The 24,359-nt window shown below is 32.6% G+C and overlaps 1 protein-coding gene across 1 annotated transcript in view; it reads right to left on the bottom strand.

Moving 5' to 3' along the window:
• Window positions 1–24,359, bottom strand: part of LOC129966697 (brain-specific angiogenesis inhibitor 1-associated protein 2-like) — a 163,813-nt gene that overhangs the window by 105,860 nt on the left and 33,594 nt on the right. The window lies entirely within an intron of this gene.

Below are 24,359 nucleotides of genomic sequence, written 5' to 3'. Positions count from 1 at the left end.
TCTGGACACCCCTAAATGAAATTAAAATGAAATGAATAAAAAAAATTTTTGGCATAAAACTAAAACATCATCAGATAACACATTACATTTATTTTAATCATTTTTGAGTTATCGAGTTTACATGCGAAAGTACAGAGTGACAACGTTTGGTCGGATTTGAATCAAAATTTGATGCTTGGCACCTATTTAAATACTAAATATGTGTGGCAGATGTTATCCATACAGCTCTTACTGTTTTTTCAGAAATCAAATTCACCTGCACTTGAACAGTTAGACAAATGGACTACGAATAGATTTTGTTAAAAACTTAAAAACATCTGTTTTAAAGACCTTATATTAAATTCCATTCATTTCAAGGCGATTTTGACTAATCGCGTTTACAGACAGATGAATGAACACAATTCCAAAAAATGTGTTTTTCGAACTCGAAGAATTTGAATTATATTTTTACCTCTAACCATAAAAGAATTATCCATAAATGGAAATTTCACTCCCCCCCCCCCTTGGAGTCATGAATTCAGCTGCAAATTCGTAACTTCAGGAATGTACGAATTCAGCTCCTTAACCCTTTAAAGGGCCATTTTTTTCTAGTCATATTATGTTAAAATATTTTTAGACTTGAAATTAGAATAAGGAAAGGGATTCATTTAGCTTATTAGATAAATTTAATTTGGTTAATTAATAATTAAGTAACAAATAAAGACACATCATTTTGTGTGAGATAAAGAACTGAAACATCTAAGTTTCTGACTTACTAAAAAAATTTGTTAGAACTTATGCCAACCTACATATTTTCATACAAAGATTGATTAATTCATACTTCCCACGGCCCTAGAAAGGGTTAAAATACATCCTTTGCTAGATTTAAAAAATTTCAATATTAAACAGATAATATTATAATATTAAACAGATAATATTAGCTTTTGTTATACAGATAAGAAGATTTCCCAATATTGTTAAACAAGAGCCATTGTAATAGTTGTAATAAAGGAAGAAAATTTTCATACTGTAAATTTGTCTATATTAAAAAAAAAAAAATCATGCGCTTCAACCGATGTTAGACTTTTTTTTAACCATATTCTTAAATAAAAGCTCTTCATTTACTTATGAATTGACATTTTTATAATTAATAGCTTCCAGCACTAATTAAACCTAACTATTACCATCTATATTAAAGAGAAAAAAAAGAAGAAAGATTAATTCATTGAAAATTGTCTACAAGCTTCTACGTACAGAATTTTTTTTAACGAAGCAAAATGTATTTTTTTTCACATCATCAACACTTTCACAAATAAACAACAAAAACAAAATGAATGACGATCCATATGCTTATTTTGTTACTTTAAAACTTCATAAAAATATTATTAAAACGACATATTTTAGAATGAAAAAAATTCCTGAGATTTTTGAGAAATTATAAAAATTCAATAATTTCACAAAACAAATGCTTCCAAAAAAAAAAAAAAATGACGTACATCACACGGTAGCTATTGCTTATTCAGACACAAAACTCTTAATTACGTAACGCTTCACATTTTTCAAAAACCGAGACATTCTTTTTCAGTCTATTCATAGAAAAGAAAAATGGCATCACACTTGAGGGCATTTTCGCTCCGCTGAATTTTCCGCGAGAATCAATACACCACACGTTGTTGACTTAAATATTTTTCCCGCGAGTTTTTACTGCTCTTATGGTTCATTAGTCAAACTTTTTTTCGGCAAATATTGAAACTTATTTTACGGGTCTCCCTCCCCCCATTTTTGAATGTGAGAATAGAAGTGAAAGGAAAACTTAGATTCGCTTCGATTTTTAAAGAATTCTTTTTTTCTCCATATCCTGGAAATACAGAGAACCATATGCTGTCATTCTCATGAATGGGTTAAAATTTTAAAAAGTATCATTCATCAAGTTTGAAAAATGTCTGAAAAGTTAGATAATCTTAAAGCAGCATTTCCTCAATGAAAAAAAAAAAATTAGTAATGGGTAGGGCATTCATAGGATATTATATTTCTTCATCTAGCGTAAGATAAACTTTTGCCAAAAACCTGTTTATATATATTTTAAAATGTTTTTTTTGATTGATAGTTTACATTAAAATCGGATCAAGAAATTAAAAATATTTCTAATATAAATAGTCTATATAATCATATTCGGTACCTTTCGGTTGTCGCCAAATAATTTAGACCTGTGCAAAAAAAAAGTCGCCAAAAGGTATTGTAGAGTTAGGTTTGCATGCAAGTTGGCACAGGTCTTGGCAACATTTTTTGGCGACGGTCTAAATTATTTGGCGACCTTTCACTTGCGTCCAGCTAACCGAAAAATACCTCATATAATAATACTGCATATGATAACCTGTTAAATTAACGGTTGCGGTTTACTCGAAACTTTCTCCATAATCATTGATAAAGGTGCTGTCCCAATTCCACATAAAATGCGAACCTTGAGTAAGGATGTAAACGCCAGGAGTTTTCAGATTTTTATTTTCAGTGTCACACACATTAGCGTTTTGTGCTTCGTAACATAATTTTGAAAACCAAGTATTTTAAAGCTTTTTTAATCAACCAACTGAAACCAAAATTTCAAACACAACTACAACTTTAGTAACAAGATTTCATACCAAATTTTATTTTACTTACATCATTGAGTTTTTGAATTACCACGTTTACATGCATGATGTAACATTCCCCGTTTCCCAGTACTGATAAGACACTACTGATAAGTTGTACTGATTCATTGTGTCGTCGCTGTTGCTTACTAAACTCGTCGGGATAGCCAGATGGGGGATCTTTTCACCTGCGTGGTCTCGCATCTGTTCATTAGCAACTACAATGAAAGACCACATATGGAATTCCTCGTCCCAGAGGTATTGATAGTAACTTCAAAGAGAAAGGGGTGTCCAAACATCTGGATGCTAGATGTATGTCTTTGTGAAAGGACCTACCCACGACCCACTGGCGCCGCTGAGAGAGCATATGGCTGAACCCCGATTGGCCGAAGGAGAGCTCAAATGACCAATGTAATTTAAGAGGCGGAGATTGTTGCCGAAATAAAGCGGAGATTTTTTTTAGAGGGGAGAGAAGAAACGAATTGCAGGAACTGTTGGACTACGCCTACAGAGTAGTCTGAGTTCGGAGTCTGAGAAACTACCACTGGACTGGTCTTGTTGACGAGATGAAGAACCGAGTTTCAAGAAAAACTTTCGATTTTTACTGTTGCATCTCCTACTACAAGTGTAAAGAACTATTTATTTAATCAAGATTAGAACAAGTTGCTCTTTGTATATATAGGGCTGTAAAATAAAGAATTGTCTGGAAATTCTGCTTTGTTATTTGATCAGTCTTGATCAGGACACTACAATGCGAATTTACAGACCAATAAACGGTTAAACCCTTGATACCTTTGACTCAAAATCTGATATGGATCTGAACTTTTGATGCTAAAACTGTGCGCTAAATTTCAATGATTTAACTGTTTGAGTTTTGAAGTCATCGTGTTCACTTGCACCAAGATAGATGGTCTTCTTTCGTTTGGATTTCGTTCAAATTCTGACAGAAAACTGACCACATATCAAATTTCATCCGTTCAAAGCAATGTTGAGTTATCGTGTTTAGAGACTGACAGACATAATTCCAAAAATGTTTCTATTGGATTCAGGTAGTCTGAAACTGATCTAACTAGCTGTCTACCGATATACCTGTTGTTAAAATCTCGAATCTGAATTTTTTTTTTTTTTTTTTTTGAAGATTACAGAATATTCCGGGGATCCAATATTCATCATCACGTGCGTATAATACCATGGATGGTGTAACTATGAATCTTCATATATGGATTAATTCACTTACAAGTAATAAATGGGTTAACCCTCTGGCTATGTAATTCTATAAAATCACCATTTAGATGCGTTGTTTGCAAATAAGTTCAAATATTTTTCAAAGGAAGTGAATTGATACTATATGTTATACGACAATAATATAATAAAAATCCGTAATCGTAAAAATAAATACTCTAAATTGAGAAAAACGCAGGATGCAACAGAAAATAGACTAATTGTCAACCCGTGGAAATCGCGGGATACGTAGCTGGAGGATTAATGGTGCAAATTCCTCTTACTGAAATTGCTGAGTTTTAAAATTTCAGCAGAATGCTATGAATCCGAGCCACTGATCGAGCCATTTAATGAAATAAAGATTTTCGAAAATCGATTCACAAGACTTCTCATCTGAACTCTCCAGAGCACTCTTGAGAATTTTCGAGTATCCTCTCTCGAACGGAAATTCTTCAGGAAACCAAGGAATGATTCCTCTAGAGTGATGGAGCTTTTCCGTCACCAGAAAGTGTTACAATTCAAACAATTCCGACCATCAAGGATCGTTCCGTCGTCTCCCAGGAATTGAGGATATCCTGGACTGAAACGGCAAGCTGTTGAAGCAATCGGGTGAAATGAATTAAAATTACTGAAATGGCGAAGAATGTGAGAACTTGGCGAGTTGAAACTTTTAAGTGATTTAATATTTGAAAGGTGAACGACTTACTTCAAAAACGAATGATGTAGATTGTGTAACATTTCTAGGGAAATATGATGTTTATTTTATTCATAGTTGAAATAAGGTGGATCAGTTAATTTGTTTTTAATTACTCGTGTCTTTAGTAATGGATAATATTTAATATAAAAAAAAAGATTTATGTTGCAATAGCCTATAGCATGTCGAAATATGGAATGACCATAATATATAGTTTCCCATTGGTTTTCCATAAATTTTGTTTTTAAAACGATACATCTCTTTCATGTTTAGGTTAAATATATTTTCAATCATTTTGATTTTTTCATCTATTAATGAAATATATTCATGTTCTTGCAAGCACACTGTTATGAATTTGAAATAATGCTTCCCTGCCCTGTAAACGGATATAGTAATAGTTAATGAATGAATGAATGAATTAAACAATTATTCCCAACCCTGGCAACCCAAATGAAGGATCCCGAATATTCTAGAATCTTGGCGGACTCTATTGACTGTCTTTAGAGCATTCGATGCCCTATCATAGGAGCAATAAAAAATGGAGGCAGACCAAAACTCGAGTCAGTATTGGGTCAGTCAATACAGCTGGGCTAAAGAGAGTAGTTAAGCGAAGTCTCTTTTGGAGTGTTGATCTTCCACGAGTTTTTTTTTTTAATTACATTTTGGACACATTAATATTTGAAATATAGGTATCCACCAAAATTTCTTCAAGAAATTTTCTATGATTATAAAACTGTGAATACTTAGATCAAAATGTAAAAATCAATAAGTATAAATAGTATTCGTAAAGTTAATTAAATTTATTACAGTTGGATTTGTCATCAGATTCAGACTATTTTTCTCTATGCCAACGAAATCCAGACTTTTGTTCCGTTTTTAGAAGCGAACTACTAGCAATCGATGAGGGACTTAAGACCATTCTACAAGAAAATAATTATAAGAACCTTTGGATTCTTACTGATAGCCGCAGCTCAATGGAGCACCTCAACAATTGGACCTATATTGGAGATAAAGCATTTGTCTATTCTTCAGATGTTGCAGCTGATTTCGCACCAACATGATATTCGTTTTCAGCGGATCCACTTGGTAACGAAATAGCAGACAGGCTTGCAAAGAAAGGAAGCAGCCTAGCGACTTCATCATCTTCTGAGCTCACATACTTAGAATTCTTCTCTCAGGCGAAATTTCTAAATAAGAAGAATTAGATGGTTCCCCCTACTCACGATTGGTATAGGGCCAATAAGCCGGACCAGTCCTTAATTCTTCTTTGTGATAGAAAAACAAACACTTGCCTGTCGCGCCTTGCCAGTGGCCACCTTAAATGCCCTTTCTTTTCTCAGGGTGAAAAATCTTGCCCGAAATGCCGCCAACATTAGGCCTCTGCTGAACATATACTAGAATGTTTAGGACTTCTTTGGGGAGAAATTTATTTTTCTCCCTTCCTCGTTTTTGACTTTCTTCTTGTATTTGGTCTGACCAAGTCAGGCTATGGAGATTAGCAACAACAACAACAGTTGGATTAGATGAGCTGACAGGATGTAATGAATTTCAAAACAAGTTTTCCCAACTCCCAGCTATGCAACCTACATTAATGACTTTATATGTTTTTAGAAAATTAGAATATGTGTTCATGTGTTTTTGGGGGGATGAAGAGGAAAAGGATTTAGAGAACTAAATTGAATTTTCTTTAAGACTGGAAAAGAAAGTTAATTTGCCAAAGTCAGACCGAATTGATATATTTTGGTACCTTCTTTACAACTGGCATTGTGATAATCATATTTTGCGCATAATAAAAAGCTGGGAAAAAATATACTTCAGTTCATCTTCTTTAAAAACTCTTATTGTAAACAATTTATAAATAAATAAAAAGTTCAATAATGCAGGATGATTACATCTAAACTGATAAAAATTTAAAATGTCAATGCGAATCCAGGAAAAGTATGAAAAACTAATCCGGGACTTTCTAATCACTTTAGATTCAATACTGGAAATATTTCATCCATAAAAGAAAACTCTTTAAACCGGATTCTTTCACTTTTGCAATTTTCTCATCAACTTAAATGTTTCGAGGCTTACTGGATGAAGAAAACAGTTTCAACAAGCCGACGCATGGGGGCGCTAATAGTCTCATCATCAGAGACCTTGCTATTTAAAACAATAACGCGAAGGAATTTTACGATGTTATCGATGCACATTGGGTCTGAAAAGAATAAAGAAATCGGATCAGACATTCTTTTTTTTTTTTAATTTCTTTTTTTGTCGGTACACTGATGAAGAGCTGTCTGGCTTTCGAACATTTTTATTAGAAACAGATGGGAGATGAGGGGCATATGAACGTGCCGGCTCCAATCAAAAGGGGAATCAAAAATAAATTTTCGGATTTTATAAAAATGGATTTTTGGTGATCATTTTTTACAATAATATGCTCCAAAGTTACTAAGAGAAAATGTTACATGTAATAAATTTTGACTGGAAACCAATGTGATATAGACGTGCCGGCCCAAATCAGAAAGGAGACCATAAAAAAATGTGTTTGAGAAATTTATAGCCGGGGGGGGCGGAGAAAAAGATAACAGTATATCCCGATCACCTCCGTTTACAGTTGCTAAATTACCGAAGGCAACTCAGGATAGAAAAATCACATACTATCACATATCACTCTTACGAATCTATTGCTTCAGGAGCAACTACGTGCTAAATATGCAAAATGTGCAGATAGCATCCAGTCTACAAACATTAAGTTAAAAGGGAATCACCAAGAAATCGACTTAAAAAAAGGAACATGAACGAGAAAAGATGAGAATTTCCAGGTAATTTCAATAAAATGAATTAAAGTCAATGAAGTACAACAGGCACGTTTTAAGTTGATGAGGAACACTTGACTTTTAAAGTGGTAACAGCTAAGAGGGGAGGTTAAAATCAAATAAGATTCGGGCTAGCCTATTCTTCATAAAAGTGGAACCACATTTCAACAGTCATTCAAAGACAAAATCGTCGCTTCTTAGTGTTTATCCTCGTTCCAGAACGGATATTGTCTCAAGGCTTTATGAAATTTCTTCGCGGTACCGAAACACCAGGCGATCACCTTTCTCATCCATTTCCGCCTGCTCTGGAAATAGTCTGCCTATAAAATCCATACCCCTCCAACCCCATTTGCTTAAGAAAACACTACAAGAAAACATTTCCTGCTCCCAAATGGTCCAAAAGGGTTTCGATTTCTAAAAAAGAAAAATAACTGCCTCGTTTTATTATTATTTGGGGAGTATTTCCAGAAAGTTGGCAACGAGATGTATAAAAAAAATCTAGATATCCCCATCGTGACCGTAAATCTTCAAGCAGGTTTGGAAATGCAGTGCAGAATTACAAGAATTATGAAAATTCTCTCAGAATGGCAATTTTTTCTACGCAAATTCTTTCCGATAGAAAATAATTTTAAAATAAATTCTACACGATCAGAGGACATATCTTATTTTTTTTTTTTTATTTCAGGAAATGTTATGCAACTAGAGAGCATATTGTGCCATTTCACATCCAGGGAATATTCTAAGCCATTTACTACAACAGCAGTGAAATTTCTGCCATCTTTGAATGCGAATGCCCCCAAATCAAAGTAAAAATTTAAATGAATGGAAGAAGAGGCCCAAATTTTCTATCTTTCCAGTTAAACAAAGAAAAATGGGCATTCCTTTGAATACATGTGCGAAATTTTTATCAATAAGGTTTGGAACTTGAATGAATGAAAGTTATGCAATACTTTCGTTTCGGGTCCCTTCCACGTCTCCTTTATATGTTTGAAATGAATTTTAAAATATTGTGTAGTATTTAGTTGAAAAAGTACAATTTACATTGTTGCACAAAATATCAATGTTTAAATAACTAAGAAATGATGTGCAACAAGAAAATAAAACACTTTTTTGCATTAAAAAAACCCCTTGTAACATATCTTTCCAATTCATTTTTCATGAGGTATTGCAATGGAAGAAAAGAGGAAGTTATATAAACAAAATAACCATCTAACTTCCTCTTTAAAAAGAAACAAAAAATAAATTCATAAAAAAAAACAGATCTGTTTCTTAGTAGGGATTGCAATACCGGTATACCGGGATACCGAATACCGGTATTTTGAGCCATTTGTACAGTTTTGTAATACCGGTATTCACAAGTTTAAATACCGGTTTTTCGGTATTTACTAGAAATTTTTAAAATGGTCTCCACTATATATTCAGGGATCGCGAACATAGCAAAATAGTGTACGTTTTTGCTTTTATGTCTCCCTAACGGGCGAAAATAATTAGCTAATTAATGGCTTAATTAATTGCTTAAATCTAAATGAGCGAAACATGGATTAGCCCTGAAAGAAAATATTGTATCCATAACGACTGATGGAGCAACAATTATGAAAAAAGTTGGAAAGTTGATTGGTGCAAATCGAAGATTATGATGTCACTACTGTCAATAGTGAAAAGGAATTGTCTCTTGAACAAAAATTAGAATTAGCGATAAATAAAAATTTAAAAAAATTTCAAAGAACCAAAATACAATACAGAAATCAGCTATATCCAAAACCATCCGACGAGAAATCGATTTATTTGAAGATGAGGGATTTAGAGGTAAATACTTGGAAAAAGTATATCGCGCATTGCTAACAGTACCACCAACTAGCGTAGATGCCAAAAGAGCGTTTTCGACAGCTGGTCATTTTTACACAAAATTACTTTCAGGCTTAATGACAGTACAATTGATACATTATGTTTTTTTAAGATCCCATTTCAAAAATTTGTAATAGTACCACAGACTGAATAGTAATATTTGCACTTTTTTTGTGATTTAAATAAATAAGATGTTCCTTTACTTTTTTATGATTATATACTGTTATAATTTATAAGTTACAAATTATTTTTTGGGATATTTACACTCTCTAACAAAACTGGCAAATAAAACAAAGAAACACCTGTGTTTTCTTTCTTTTTCTAAAATTTCTAATATCGGTATTAAAACCGGTATCCCGGTATTAAGATTTTAAAATACCGAATACCGGTATTGAAATTTTGGTCCGGTATTGCAATCCCTATTTCTTAGTTATGATGATAATTTGCTTTTTCCCATATATAGATTTATATCAAGACATCTCACAAAACACATTACTTCTGTAATTTTTAAATTTCCTTTTGTTTTTCCATGTATTTTAAGTCTATATTAATAGTATTTAGTTTATTCTCAAAGTTTATTTCAACGTGATGAATCTTACCTGGCTATACTTAAAGTCTATCCAGTCAAGCTATTTTCAGTGCCATAATAAGATTATAAGACTGTATTAGAAAACTATTAAAATTGACTGAAATCAACTATTAAATTTGAACACAAAAGCGTAATATTTAATGCTAATATTCGGCGCATTACATATTTTTCAATAAGGAGTTTTGCTTTAATAACAATTAATGTTTGCTCTCTGAGTCTCCAATTATAGATTTCAAATTCACTTCTGAAAATATTCTCAAGCCTGCAGCTTCCCAAGGAAAAACTGACTAATCCGTTCTCAAAAGATTGCATAAAAATCATTAAGTGAATTTAAGAAATAATACCAGATGAAAACAGCTGTATTCAAAATATGTATCTCTGAGTGGGAATTACGTCCAAAAGCTTCTTACATTTCTTTTTGTGCGGAGAAGACAAAGAATACATAATCAGATCTTTTGCCTGCAGTGGTTTTGCTTTTCATATTGTATTTTAATTCAGAATTTATTTAGCTGCTCATAATCATCAAACAATGATATGTCCTCTTGTCAGTTATCTCTGGTTTAAAAATTCGGATAGCATTGACAGAGATTTCGTTTTAAGTACAAGCTTCTTGCTTACGTCAGAAAAACTTCCCTTTCTCAAAGGGTTTAAAATTAGTACAATTTTTCGAAATTTCATCAATTATGACGATATTTCCTGCATTATTTTTCTGTCAAACAAATTCCCTCGAATGAGTGACATTTCAGAGGGTTGAAGGATTTATGATAGAAAAATAAGAACGAACTTTTTAGTTATATTGGTTTGTTAGAAGTTTTTAGTTAATTTTTCTGAAAATTACTAACCACTGAAAAAAAAAAAAAAAACATCCTCAAGTTATGTTATCAAACATTCAAAATCAAACCCTCTGTGGATCAGCTGAGCATCTGTGTCACTTTCAAGGATAATTTTATATAATTACATAAATTAAATCCCAATTATTTAGATTGAAAAATTCTGAGGTTCATACATATCTTAGTAATCGTCAAAACACAACTAAAAGAATTAGGAGCATCTTACACCATATATTATTTTATTACCAAAAATGCTAAAATCAAATTTGTAAATTAAGCGGAGCTTTACTTATTTTCGTAAGATAATTAAAGTAATATTGTACTGAAAAAAAAACAATTTTTTTCAAAGAATTATTTTGTTTCAAATTTGAAACATCTATAATTTGGACATAATGGCCTCACGGTAAATTTCAGCCTTCTACGATGTTGCTTTTTACAGTTATTGTGTTCACACGCATGCGTATTACAGATTTGATTCAAAATTTAATTTAAACTTACGGTTTGGATAATATACTCATAAATATGTACCCAAATTCAATCATATATCTCGGTTTCGCATTTTGAGATATTGCTCGTGAACTCTAACTCTCTACACAATTCAATAATTTCCATAAGATGCTGCTCACCTGATTTTTCTACAAATTAGAAAAATGCGATTATGTTGCCCTTTATTTACCGAATTATTTTTCAACTTTATTTAAGATCAATTTTTCTACTTTATTTTTGCACCACTAGTTATGTTTCCTTGTAGAATAATCCAAGGGAATCCAAGAATTTTTTAAATTAATCGACATATCTTTATTAATTTAATTAAAAACTGAATATTTTTAATTCCTACCTTTAGCTTATATTAACTGCTTGCTATCTGTCTTATATTCTCCATCAGAAAAAAGTCATATTATGAAGTCATATTTTTTAGTCGGATTTAAATGGTACTTTTAAGTACCATCAGTAAATAAAGGGTTAAAGAAATTGTGAACTACGATCCCAAACACTCCAAGAACATCAGAAGATCCCTACAATTCATCTACGAATAGGCCATCAACAACTTGACTCTGTAACTCGTTATTTTCCGATAAATTCCACTGACTAAAATTCACTCTTCTCTCATTTTCTTTTTCTTTTTTACTTTATCCTTTTCACATTGACGTTTAAATTGTCGAAAAATTCGAATTTGAAATTTTGACGAATCTCCGCATTTTAGAAATCTTTCCGGTTGGAAAACATATTTTTGGCATTATGTTTATCTGTCTCTCCGTCTGTCTGTGACAAAGAAAACTAAAAAAAAAAGCTTTAAGCTAGAAGTTTGAAATCTGTTATATGGTTTTTATGTCAAATGTATATATTTTTATCATATTTTGAACAAAATTCATTCAGAGGAAGTTTGACTGTCCGGTTGTTCGAATATAAGTTAACACGAAAATTACAAAATGAAGAGAGCTACATGGATATATCTCGGTACAAATTTGAAATCTATAATACATCCAACGAGGGCTTGACGCTTGTTGGTCTGTACTTTCAGAAACATGTAAACGCTTTAACTCAAAAACGCATTAACTTAAATATATCTAATTTGGTGTGTAATTTTACGATAACAGTTGTAGTTTGTGCCAAATCTTGGTTTCAATCTGTTGGAAAAAAAATCATCTAAAACACATGTATTTTTTCGGGCACTATTAACCGCATGGTAAGAATTAATCGCCAAAAAACTCGCCAAGAATTACACGATAGAATCAGTAAAAATACTAAAATCACGCCAAAGAGTAATATTTCGTAACTATTGTACGCCAATGTCAAGCAAGGCTTTCTCTTGGATAACTTATTAAAGAGAGTATATGAAAAAGTTTTGGAAAAATCACTCCAGCTGGTTGTTTTTATATTTTTTACTAAGCTTCAATCTTACTATATATTATCATTATCAACACAAAATGCTAAATAATATTGTTTTTAAGCCGTTTTCCTCCCGTCCAACCGTCATACCCGAAGATTGAGAGCTATGAGTTCAAGCGCTGCCGCCTATCCAAACGCAAAAGGCTCAGTGTGGAATATTTCACAATTATAGAACTTTCTTTTTGCATTATTAAAAAAACATTAAAAACAGCCCTATATAACAAATGTTAATACATATGCACACAGCCCGTACTTTTACAAGAATTAGGTTTTCCTTATCAGCACAAAAGCAAGATAAAACTGAAGATATACATATAATTGCACCTGAAAGTTGATTTCCCAGTAGTAATCTACAGGCACTACAATCGCTTGAACATCCGCATCATATATTTCTGTAGATACTTAGCAGAGGCAACATTAGGTTTTTCTTCCATATCCCAGAGATGCCCTTCTCTCCCCACCGTTAAAGCAATTTAACAAACCTCTGGCGTGTTTGGCGAAGGATTCCATTACCGAACAGCAAAATCCATTAAGCACCCAGGGGCGGACAGGAGCTGGGAGGGGCGTGTTAACGTGGCCTGGTTGATGAGATAATTGAATGTTGGGTATTCCGCATGTAAGCAAGATACTCATAAGAAACAAACATGGTTTTATCAGCAGGAAAGGAAAGCATTATTCCGAATTAGCCTAGATTTAGTGCTCCTGCAGCATTACCATGTCTACTAAGCAAGAGAAATAAAAATCACTGGGTTCTTTTGAGCTAATCAAGTGAGGTTGTTCGAGTAATTTAAGATAAGTAATAAAATTTTCAATTAATACAATGAAAATATTAACTTTATGTTTCCTGATATACTGATGAAAAGAATATATGAATTACAAACAGCAGAATCGAACCTGGAGTCTTCTATCTGCGAGCTATACAGTATTTTCCAACAAAACTTCAACTTTATGCCTTACAGCAAAATCTCGGCTTAGAGATTGGATAGTTGTAGATTCCAGATCTGGTGTACATCAATTCCGTCTAATGTCTTTCAAATGACAAGGCAATTTTGAATAGATGCCAATCCAGATGTCATGCTTATCATCACACTATGGTTCAAAATGAGAAAAGTTCATGACAAGATAGATATCTTCGAAATGGTAATTAAATTAATTTCCTTGGCATTAATGTATTTATTATAGTAAATCAAAGTGAAAGATATCTTATACAACAAACGGAACGTTTTCCAGTTGACTTTTTCTTACACAAATACTATTGCATTTAGCTCTTTAGTAAAGAGAGAACAGAGATTGGCCACTTAGTAACTCGGGGGCAACCGCCTCGAAGAGGATGACAATTCGGTGAATCGGCTATGTTATGGACGTGTTGTGTTATGCTAGAGACAACAGTTGGCTACAACAAATCCTGTCGATAATGTTTCGTTTAGTGGTAGCAGGGTAGTCGGCTGTACATAAAAAGAAGCTTCTTAATAAACAGCGAAGAGAATACAGTGTTTTTTTTTAGATTGTTTTCCATTGATCAACTGGCTTCGAAATGAAGGAAAAGTTTAGTTTCAGAATTAAAGTCTAAATGCTATTTAAGAACCTCTTTGCATTTTTGAGTTACAGTGTTAACTTAAACAAAAATAGACAGATAGTCAAGCTTTGACTTACGTCAAAGGGTTGACTCAAAGTCGGATGTCTATTGAAATGACAAGATCAAATTTCATAATGGTTTGATGGAGTATTTATTAAGAGACGTCAATCTTTTGATGTGGTTCAAAATTTATGTGATCGTCAATTTTGACGTAATACCCATATACAAACCCCACGCACACAATTTTAATCAATTTACATGTTCTATTTTTCAATAATTGTGTTAAAAAATACAAAAAACGTAGAAAAGGGTTTTTTTTGGATTTAGAAATGTATAAAACATACAGACTAATCAAATCACAAGTTAGATTTTTTCTTTGGTTTACAGCACTTCCTCTTTTTATAACAATTAAAGAAATAAGCCAATCAATTTAACTAAAGATATTGTTAATAGTATGAGCAAAGACATCACAAAGAAATTTAGCAGAATGATTTATTTATACACTCAGAAAAAAATTTCTGATAATTTTCATGAATTCGATACAATAATTGTCTAGGGTGTTTCGCTCTTGTTCTCTTTCAAATAAAATATTTAACACACACACACATACAAAATGAATGAATAATGTAGAGACTTCTTATCTTCGACGCTGAAATTCCGAGGACCCCCCCATGTCGCAAACGGTTCGAAAGGTTCTTCGAGAAATTGGTGGTATTTGCAGATTCCATGAATCTACACATTCCTGTTAAATTATGTCATGCATGAATGAATCTGAAAATCCAAAGCCATTTAATCTTTTCCAAGCTGCACGTAGATTCTTTGAGTGCAGCTTTTCATTCATTCTTTCTCGATGAATGCCACTTAGGTGAGATTCTGACAAAAGAAGCGGAAGACTGCACTCCCCCCCCCTCCTTCCCAAATGAATCAATTTCTTTTTTTAAAAAAACGGAGGGGGGACTACTTTTGTTATTTGAATATTTCTTTGAAAGAATTCTAAATTTTAAATCTAGTTTAACAGAATTAAATTGGATCTCATGTCTGCTATTTCTACTATTTAATTTTTTCGCTCAAAAGGAAGAAAGCATTAATTAATGACGAAATAAAAAAAATGTATTTAAAATAATTAGTCAAATCTGCATGAGATTTCTCAAGCCAAGGTTTTCTTCACTGTACTAAATAAGAACTATTAGAAAAAAAGAAAAAAATTGAAAAGGTGTCGTCAAAGTTTTCCACCCACCAATCGCTCGAATCATTGAACATGACAGATTCAGTGGCTGACGTAATGCTACCAAATCAGACACGGAGTAATTTTATGAATAGACATTTAACTCTAAACATTTTTCAAAATTTTAATTAAGATTTTTAATCATAAATCAATTGGAATGTTGCAGTTTTTTTTTCGCATGTAAATTAAAAATTTGTGATCACGCATGTAAATTAAAAAAACGCAGTGATTTAAATAAATGAAATTTGGTTAGTGATCTCATGATTTGGATCGTGATCGTGTCTCTCGTTAAGAAATAGATAAAAAAATAAAATCCAAATAAAAATGAATCCAAATGTGACACAATTGTAATTATGTGTCACATTTGGATTTAGAGGGGGAGGGGAAGGTGTAATACATATTTGGATTAACCGCCAAAAAATTTCCAAAGATAGCACCTAATATTTTTTTTTCTCGTACATGTATGACAGAGAAAGTATAGTAATCGTCAAAAAATTCGAAATCAAGACTTTGAGAATGTCCGTCCGTCTGTCTGTGACAAAGGTAACTCTAAAATGCTTCGACTTAGACGAGTGAGATTTTTTTTTGCGGTCTTTATACCAAAATTGTAGATTTCCTCTGAGCAAATTTTGTTCAAAATTTGATAGAAGTCTGTCTGTCCGGCTGTTCGAATATACTTTAAAAAGAAGACAGATAGGAGACAAAATGAAGCCAACTAGATAGATAAATCCAATACACAAATTTAACATCTATAGTGTAGACATCTGTCAAATCTGAGCCAAATCCAACTGCGCGTTTGACCGTCTGTCGGTCATGTGAACGCGAACATGAAACATTTCAGAAACATGTAAACGCGATAATTCAAAAACACAATGACTTAATCTTATCAAATTTAGCGTGGAATTTTGTGACTGTACTTGCAGTTCTGTGTCAAATTTTTGTTTCAATCGAACCAGAAAAACGTGTCTAAAAGGCAAATCCTATTTTTGGATACTATTAAGGTATCGATTTTTGGATACTATTAAGGTATTGATTTTTGGATACTATTAAGGTATGTCAGGGATTAATCGCCAAATAACTCTCCAAAGATAACACAAGAGATTCAGAAAAAAACTCTAAATTCGCGCCAAAGGTTAATATTGCGTCACTGTTATACGCCAGTTCCACGCAAGGCGCTCTCTGGGATAACACCTTTATTAGAGAGTGTGCTTGAAAGTTCTGGGGAGATCCCTTCCCCGGTTCCAAAATGGATCATTACATTTCGAATCATCTGCATATAATTGCTTATTCAAGTTTGAATCGTCAATTATACGACTTATTTCCGCTACAATCTGAAATCTTCTTTCATAATTGCACCCGACCTTACACAAATTCATTTTTCCTTTGTTTTTTTAAACCGTAATTGATTTACAAAAAAAAAAAAATGATAGAAAGTCACCGTTTCACATCCTCTGCAAACCAAAATAATAATAATAATAATAATAATAATAATAAATAGCATTTGTTGTTTATTTTTCGTTTCCTATGCAGGTATTTCAATAATAAAACTACCGATAATCGCCAAAAACTCACCAAAGATCGCATGATAGATTCAGTATAAATATTAAATTCAAGCCAAAAATTAATATTCCGTAACCATTGTACGCCAATGCCATGTAAGGCATTCTATGGCATGACAGTTAACCCTTTAAAGGGCAATTTTTTTCTAGTCATATTATGTTAAAATATTTTTAGGTTTGAAATTAGAATAAGAAAAGCAATTTATTTAACTTATGAGATAAATTTGATTCATTAATTAATTAATTTGGTTCATTAATAATTAAGTAACAAATCAAGACACATCATTTTGTCTGAGATAAAGAAGTGAAGCATCTAAGTTTCTGTCTTTCTAAAAAAATGTGTCAGAACTTATGCCAACCTACATAATTTCATACAAAGATTGATAAATTGATGGGAAGCATACTTCCCACGGCAATAGAAATGGTAAAAGAGTATGCAAAAAAGTCTTGTGAGACCATTCCCGCTGGCTGTAATAATTGCTCGTCAATGGCATGGCATTAACAATACGTTAATATCAACCTTCTTTAAATATTACGAAACATACAACTCATGAGCAGAAGTCTGTAAATAAGTATCTGAGCATTCATAGTATTTACAGTTTATGTCAAAGAATTTTAAAAGGGAATAGCGAGGAGCTTAACACCTTAATCAAAGAATATGTAAGAAAGTTCTCAGAAGAGCACTTTCGCTAGCTTTGTGACTATTTCCGTGTGAATTCTTGTGCTAAACAAACAAAGCTCCTGATTTTTCTGTTTCATAATATTGACACAATAAATATATAAATCACTAGAAATTGTGATATACTTGTTATTTCTTGAGGGGAAACCGACTCAAGCAAACCCACATAAAATCATCATTCGCATTATGTTCAAAATACAATGTCTGCAAATACATTTCTGATTCCTACATGACTCGCTGGAAGCTTAGTCATAGGCATTCGTGAAATGTCTTCAAGCGCAAAGTGATGACAATGCGAAGCAACAACCACCATGCCCACCCCTCCTCTTCCAAAAAGACATAGTTTCCGTCTGATAGCCTCCTTCCCCGCCGCTTTTATCACTCTGGGTAATCTTGTATTTGCGCTCACCACCCCCATCCTACAGAGAGGGGCCTACTCGACGATTTTTTTTTTCTTTTTCCGGGACAGATATTAAACACGCTGACTCAGTTGTAGTGCTAAGACGTTGCTGAGGATAAATCGCCGCGGAAAATCAATGGAGATTTTAAAAAACACTCTCTCTTGAAGTCAGTCGCGTTTTCTTATTATTATTATCATTGTTTAAAAGGAAGCGGGAAGCTTTGGAAAATAAAATTAATTTGATTTGCTTGTTTTCAAAGGGAGTTTTCTTAAGCGAATTACGCGGTAATGACATCAAGAGTTATTGGATTTGGTTTGAACAGTTCAACGAAATTAATTTCGCCATGCTTTTCTCTGAACTCGCCGAGTTTTTATTTTAATATCTTCAAAAGTCGTTTTGATGGAGCTCAGTGTTATTGATTCTAAGCACGGGGGCTGCGAAACGTTATTTGATTACTTTTTAGTTATAAGTCAATATTTAAGATTCGCGTGAGGCTTTTATTATCATTTTAAAAACGTTTTCTTAGCGATCGCGGGCGCATTTACAATTGATGCGTGAATTTCTAATAAATATTGGGCTTTACATTTCACGCATCTAAAAGGAAACCTAAGTATTTCTTATTAATTTTTGTTATTTATTATTAAGTCTAGTACGAATGATTTCGTTTTCTGGTTATGAATACACACCAGTGAATATATCTATATACTGAAAGCTTTTTATCGCCTTTAAAACTTTTGAAAAATAATCTCAAGTGACTTCAACACTTTCTTGAAACTCCGAGTCGATTAAATTAACATTTACATTTTCCACTATAATGATTGGTAAAATAAAGCTAGATAATTGTATTTCGGTGCTTTATTCCATTTCGAAATGACGATAACTTTTCCAAGTCTTTTATATTTTTTATTTGCTTTTAATTTCACGACCAGTCTGTTCTTTTGAAATAAGTAGTGCATTTCATCAATCCAGGAGAGAGAAAAACGATAATGTTTATTTTTCACAGAGTTCAGTTATATCAACGTCCCGTTTTAAAGCAATACTATGACTATTTTCGAATGGGCCTCGTCATTTTGAGGTTGGTGAGGACGACACCTCAGCCGGCAGCCCCCTCTCCAAATTACTACACAACACCAGCAAGAGGCGTTTGACCCTGATAGTTTCAATGTGCACCAGACCCACTTACACGACGTTTCTTCAGTTTCATTGTGTCACGAGTCTCAAACCCGTATCTTTGATCGAATTCAATTTTAAATATGAATAGCATCCAAACTGTTAAAATTAATGAATGTCAAAGTAAATCGAATGAGCCACAGTAGCTCTGTTCTCAAGTATACTGAAGTCTAAATCGTAAATACTAAACATAGAACTAAAACATAAAACTTAAATACTAAAACATAAATACTTTAAACAAAAGAAGAAAATCTTATGAAAGACTGGAGAACAGAGATCTAACAAAAACTGCCAATCAGATAAATTCATTGATACTAAAATATTAATAATATTGGAAAAGAGCTGTGAAGTACTGAAAACGAAATAGTCAAAACGAAGCTCTCTGTGAAAGGCAAAGAGCTGTGAGCATTCTTTATTTGATTTGATTCAATTATTTTAAGAAACAAAGCACGATATTTTAGAGTCCTTTATAACTAAAATGTATCGTTAGAGGATCAAAATGATAAATTATTTTGTTTCTTAAATAACAACATTAAAAGATGATATTAAACTAAAATTAAACATCTTTCGCATTCGGAAGACCTTTTTTTTGGTTTGAAATTCAATTAAGAAAATTAGTAAACTAATTAATGACATGACTTTCGGAAAGTTTTAATATTCAAATAGTCTACAATATTCCATTTTAAGTACATTTTTTAATGAATATGAGAAAGAAACTATTAACCAGAAGCTATCAGGAAATTAAACATAAATAGACATCCTTTTCAAAATTTTAAATTCTGTTTTTAATGACAATCATTTCATAATTATTTTTTAAACAACTGAGAAAAAATTGTCGAAATAATTCCAAAAGAAATCATTCCTTCCAGTAAGACCACCATTTAGCTAAATTTGTTAATCCATGTAACCTATATCAAGCAAAAACAAACTGACTAACCGATATCGAACAAAAACAAATTGACCAATAACTTTGTCGAAAAAGATTAATCCAAAAGAATATAAATGAAAGTTTGGAAACGTGAGTTGCCAATACATTTAAAAAAAGGTAAAAATTTAAAAAATAATAAATCAACAAATCTAAAATGGTTGGTTTCATTCTTTTCAGTTAACAAATCGAAACCAAAATCGTAAAAATAAAATTTCAGTCATAAATGCGAGATTTCCTATAAAAAGATATACATAAAAAAGCACATTTGTATTGGCTTCGACATTTAACACATTCATTAATGTGAGCACAAAAACATTCATTTTCATTGTAATTCAAAATAGCAGGAATGCTACTCCAGTCGAATTTGCTATTTTTTTTTTATTGTTAACTTCTATAGTGAGTATTTTCATTTTATTTGTCTTTTCATTCGACGGTTCTGAGAAATTGAGTGTCAAGTGATGAAGAGTTAGTTACTTAATCGAACTTTATCACAAGCTACTACCTGAAACCTTACTGTTGAGTATCCACTCACACTAACTACATAGGCTTAACACCAATATACAATACTGCTATCGGAATTCAATCTGCGCATAACAGAAGAGCGGGGGCTTTTGACAGATTTGCCTCAATCAAGCCGTTCGCCATCAAACTTTCATCGCAGCAGTTGGTTGGCGAATTCAAGAAGCAGGCCGCGGCCCCTCGCAGTCATTAGGGAGCAATCTGTTAATAAAATGCTCTTTATCTCCCTCCAGAGGGTAGTGCTCTCAAAAACTGTCCCCCGGAGAACCCTTCTCGAGTACCGCCTGCCATTCCATTACATGGAGTGGTCAATTAACTGCCGCTGCATTCCTATACAACCAGTTGAATATCCGAGCACTGTATTTCATCACTTTTGATCCCATGGACTGGTGAATGATTCCTATATTTGTTGGACGATGCAAACTCAACTATACTTAAATTGAAAATAGGTTGAATTGAACTTGCAGTGAAATAAAAAAACGAATCGGTTATGTAATAATAAATTAATACTGTAATTACATATGGTTATTTAAAGTATTGAAATTATATTAAAGGAACGTACGCAAATATTTCAAAACAAGCTTACAACCATAAAAATAAACAAGAGATGTCATTTCAATTGATATTCAAAAATCTTCATTCAATATTGAACCACTTCAAAAGAATCAGTTTCTGATTTAAATTATTATTTAATCAATAATCAGTATAATTCAGTTAGTGTTGTGAGCAGATTTTCAAAAAGATTGCGAAGATCTAAAGAAAAACAAATGGTCATCATTATTCAAAGAATTTTATGTCGAACCAATGCTTTATACTAGCTTATTATAATTCGGAACTAGATTACATTTCAACGAAGTAATGCATTTATTATTAATAAGGCCTGCAGTCTATTTTATTATAAATTTTATCATCTTTAAGAAGAATGGATTGAGAAATACATTCCATCACACTATAATACAGCAGATAAGAAATTTAAAATATTTCTTCATGCATAAATATATTTGCCATTTTGTTCCCAAACTTGAGAGATATAAAGTAAGGCCACAAATAATTCGATTTATAAATTACAATAATTGTAAATAAACTCAGAATGTTGGAAGAGAAAAAAATATTTTTTCTCTGAATTAAATGAAGTATTTGTATTCATTAAATTCTTAGAAAGCTGTCTTTCATAATGTCTAGTTTCTAGTCAATCTAGTTTTTTTTTCTTCTTAAATGCGAACTTTTTATTGCTTTGCATAAAGAGGCAAAATCCAAGACATTGAATAGAAATGCTAAACACTTTGGCAATCCGGTATAATGAGTTAAAAATGAAGGCAGTCTTTGATTTAACCAGAATATCCGATTACTTTAGGACAGAGGTCCCGAAAACGTGGTTACATACTCTGGGATCAACTGGCGAATCAATTAATGATATGCGAAAGTGAATCTTTTTAAAAATGGAAAAACGTAAATCGTAAGAAAATTTTAAAAAATTAAAAAAGGGAAGCTGTGCTAGTCCGACATAAAATTTGCAAAATGAATAAAAGGATGTAGATAGAGACGCAATTACCTGTTGATAACTATTGTGGCGGATTGAATTGAGAGAGGATAGAATCTGGGACCTTGTGGTTCGCAGCCGAGTAACATGACCACAATACAAAAGCAATTGCCCGTGCAGCGTAGCTGTTAACTGGCTAATAAGCTTTCACCACACTATCATTCAGTCAGACACAAGTGTCTATAGTCTCTTCTACCATCCATCATATTATTATCTAAGATTATCCAAACCTTTGCAAAAGCCATAATTTTACTAGTCACCATTGATCTTCCTGCCTCTTTTTTTCCTCTTACAGTTATCCAGAAGATTGCCAAATTTTAGCCACTTGTGGTGGCAAGAAATTCACAGGTGCGAGTGTCAAAATAGTCCATTGTAACTGGCAGCAACGCCACACAAAGAAACCGATACTTTAAAGAAATCGGAAAATCATCATCTAAATGCATTCATTTTCGACCTAAGATTCTTATCCTTAAATTGTATTCTAGCAAATAATCTCAGTCGATGGGTCTCGAACATCCTTCTTATAATTCGTCAACTGATTCTGAGAAGACCGCACTTCGACGACTCCATCTCATTAATGGGTGAGACGCGGAATGATGAGTGCATTTCCGGTATTCAACTTTTACCTTAGGTTTCACCTATTAGATGCTAGTAAATGTAAACATCTCCTTTCATCTTTCCTTTCACCCCTATTTTGAAGAATTAAACCCATTCTAAGCATGCGCAAAAACATCTCCTTTCATCTTTCCTTTCACCCCTATTTTGAAGAATTAAACCCATTCTAAGCATGCGCAAAAACATCTCCTTTCATCTTTCCTTTCACCCCTATTTTGAAGAATTAAACCCATTCTAAGCATGCGCAAAAACGCGGAGGGTTTTACAATTCGTTGCTGAACTATACTTCTGTGACGATTGCCGACAGACGTGTGTAGCACGTCGTTGGTGATTTTGTGGTAAAAGCCTCTCGTGGCACGTCGACGCGAGTGGATAAACACAGTTACGCGCAAGCATGATATTTGATTATCATGAAGAATAACTGCGAGCTTGAATCATAAATTAATTCAAATTATTTCAACTTTTTTTTTTCATTTGTTTTGACGTTGAACAACATTTTGTCAAAAATGGAATAATAAGTAAAAGAAAAAAGAAAAAAACCCTCAAATGTTTAGTCAAGACGTTTTATTCTTAAACTAAGCCTTTAATGTTATGAATTAAAACTTTTGCGCAGATGTATGATTGGGGGAAGGGGATAGGATAAAACTTTAGAGGTTGGTTTTGTATGGTTTATTGGCGCAAGAGCCACACTTGGCCATACTGCGCCAATCATATGGTAACATTAGAATAGGTTTAAAAGCACATTTATTTTTTATGAAGTTCACATATGAATATAAAATAGCCTAAAATATGATAATAAAAATCTATAATTTGAAAATAAAAGATAGTTTTAACGAACAATTTATGATTCCTCCAAATTTAAAAAAACTAATGCAAAGTGGAAACCAAATATTTAAATACGAAATAGGAAAAAAGAAAAATGCTAAATGCAAGTATAAAGACCAATCGCTCTTAAGAATTTAAAAATATTTGGGTGGTGCATTTCACCCACCAAGTCTTGTAAAGTCAAGGAAGACGAGGTAAAAAAACGAACACGATAAGAACTGAAAACAGGACAGTCAATTAAAATATGGTGAATAGTAAAATTTACTCGGCATCTGTTGCATGTAGGCGCATTTTCGCCAAATATTAAATGTCTGTGGGTGAAACGAGTGTGTCCTATACGGAGACGTGTCAATTTAACATCCATCCAACATAAAACTTTAGAGAGCATCAAAATAAGAAGACTAATTAAGGTATAAATGATTACAAAAAGTTTCGAAACCATTATCTCTGTAGAACTAATATTTTTACACATAAATTAGGGTAATCATATTCAAACATATAGCATCGAGAGCATTTTTTAAAATTATTAGTATCTTCTTAATATAAAATTTTTAAAAAATCGTTATTACAAACTTATATGTGAACAAATAGAAAAATTCTAAAATCAACGTTTTATTCCCTCCTCCTCATAGACTTCATAGCCGCTTCCCCATATTAGCATGACTATGTAAAACCAAATTTTCCCATATGAAAAACTGAACACTAACACTCTTTTTTTCCACATATCTTGGATTTAAAATGATTAACCGCTTCATTTTGTATTCTTAAGGTATTTTTCCATATTATGCAATTCATTGCATAATTATTTACATAAGGCAAGGGAGTTAGCTGCTCAAAGAAATA

This window comes from Argiope bruennichi, chromosome 4, assembly GCF_947563725.1.
Source record: "Argiope bruennichi chromosome 4, qqArgBrue1.1, whole genome shotgun sequence".
Classification (NCBI taxonomy): domain Eukaryota; kingdom Metazoa; phylum Arthropoda; class Arachnida; order Araneae; family Araneidae; genus Argiope; species Argiope bruennichi.
The sequence above is the reverse complement of the archived record's forward strand: the minus strand, read 5'-3'. Positions and strand labels throughout refer to the sequence as shown.